Here is a 2520-nt window from a genome sequence, read left to right as displayed (position 1 = left end):
GTGGAGGGAAGGCAAGAAGGAACTCTAGGAAGGCTCTTAAGCGAAGGTGGCCAGTCTCTGAACCACGTAACCCAACAACGTGAACATGGGTGATTAGCCCGGGAATAGGCAACTGACCAAGGGCTGCTGAGCTGCAGGGTATCCAGTAACCCGTATGTCCTGACCCAAAAGCTCAGTCCATCTCAGGCACCTAATTCGTGCCCAGCAGGGCCAATTAGATCCTTTCACTAAAGGAGTTTAAATGTGAGATCAACAGAGAGCTGAGCAGTTGGTAGCAGGAGCAGAAGCCAAGAGACACCCAGAGAAAAACAGAGAGAGAGGAGCTGAATCACCTTGGCGGCTAAGCCTGTTAGACGGGACGGCAGATGCCTAGGGCTCAGGGGGCAGCAAGATAACCCAGTCACAGAGCCGGATCCTGAATGACCTTCCAGTTCCTGAACTTCAATCCAGTTTTCGTGAGGCCTGGCCGGGTGGCCTTTCCGGAAGGCTTTTCGGAGACACGTGGCTGAGTGGTGGAGATTCCGGTCAGCCTTCCTTCCACAGGGAACTCCCGTTACATAGGGTAAACTCAGTGGTATTTGTGCTTTGCAACCCCCCAAAAGCCCAGTCAAGCACAATTCCCAGGGTCTAGCACTTTGCCTGGCACATAATGAGCACTAAATCATTGCAGGTGCTTGGAAGCCATGACCATCCCCGGCGAAAAGCCTTCTGAAAATGAAGAGATCATTCACGGTAAGAACACTGACTACGGTCGCCTTCGAATTCCAAAAACAATGTTCAACTAGGATAAAAATATTAAGGTCATGCCAGTTCCAAGTCCATCTACATTTCTACTGTAATCTACCAAAGAAGGAAATGTCACATTCTGCAGAACTACAGTAGGCATCCTCATTTCAGCTAAGGTATGTTTGGATGACTTGATTTTCACTCCGCTTAATCTTAAATCACAGTAACCTTAGTAAGAACAGTTTCCCTCTCACACTAGCTTCACTGACAAACCTCCAAAGTAGCTGATCTTTGACTTTTAAGAAGTTTAATAATATAGGATCTTCCCCCCACATTGCCACACACATTCCCCCTATTGTCTGTATCATCTACTCAAGGAACACGTACTCCCCAACAACCGGATGAGTCATAAAATAAGAGGTACTTGGATGTAAACTGAGCCTGTTTACGCTCTCCCTGGCCCCAACTAATAAAATAAAAGAGGTCCCACTGAACCCAGGTCCAGTGGCTTCCGGAAAGCAGGTTTCTGCTTAGCAAAGATGAACTTTACTCAGTACATTATTTTAAAGGTAGAGCTAATTTCATGCCCTGGGTTAATGAAACGGATTTAAGGGGAGAGTCATGTGCAGGGTGTGTAAGGACTTGCCCTCCTCACGTCCTCTATGAAAGAAGGTTCTGGCGCTTCTGGTGGTAAGCAAACCAACAAAAGGAATTCCTAAAAGGTCTCACAAAGATCAGGAATAGGCGCTGGGCCCCTGGTCACTGGAAACGCAGCACCCAAGGGAGTGCTTGCTTAGGTTTCCCATCTGCATTTTCGAAAATCTGGATGAAAGCAAGTTTTAGTCCAACCTCCCCCGACCTGTTCCTGATAAAGTGATCTTACGCCTCTGGAATTGGGATTCTGAATGTATGTGCCTACCCCACGTCTGGTATTATATTACAACAGCATGAAAATGGAGCCTAGGACTGAGGAGCGGGCCAGCCTCAGAAGCCTACTTCATTGCCTGCCATGTAATACATGATATGCAAAGCCTCTGACTTCAGCCAGCAGATATTTGGAGACCGTGTTGGCCCTAGCATGGGGACTAAACTAATGTGTGTTTGGGTCAGAAAGCGAATCAGAAAAGCCACTGGAGGGCACGTCACGGAGTGAGAGTCCTATAAATTCTTCCCCACTCTCAGCGTGCCCTGGCAGACACTCGGCTTCCCTCTCTGGGCCGCTGCACATCTCTCCTTCGTAGTGCTAGGAGAACTCCGGCCAGCAGCTGTTCTCCTCGCCACTGCCTTCTGCCCTGCAGAAAAGCCAGAGGGCTAGACACCCGAGGAGGAAGGAGAGGCTTCGACAGGCGCGAGGAAAGCCCAGGGTAGCCCTCTACCCGACAGAGCCCCGGCTCAGAGAGCGAGGCGCGAGGGCGAAGCCGGGCGCGGGCGCCGCGGTCAAGTTCGGATTGCTCCCTTCGGTTCGTCTGCGCAGAGCTCCGCACATTCCTTCGGATCTACCCGGCGAGGAGGAGGCGCGAGCCCGGCAGCGTCTCCACGCGCTGAGCGCTCTCTCCCTGCACCCCGGGGAGGGGCGCCTCGCGTCACCCACTCGCACCCCGAGCCCCCGCCTCGGGAGCTCGGGCGCCTCCTCACTGTTCTCCGTTCCCTCCCCGCCACCGCTGACTCTAGACCCTCCCCTCACGGGGCCCCGCGCCTCCCCTCCCCCACCCGGCCCCCCGGACCGGGCTCTCAAGGACCAGCCTGCGCTCCTGGCGCCCTCATGTCTTCACGGGACTCTCGGCGCCGGTTAAC

This window comes from Mesoplodon densirostris, chromosome 3 (genome assembly GCF_025265405.1).
Source record: "Mesoplodon densirostris isolate mMesDen1 chromosome 3, mMesDen1 primary haplotype, whole genome shotgun sequence".
Lineage (NCBI taxonomy): Eukaryota > Metazoa > Chordata > Mammalia > Artiodactyla > Ziphiidae > Mesoplodon > Mesoplodon densirostris.
Note: the sequence above shows the minus strand (reverse complement) of the source record.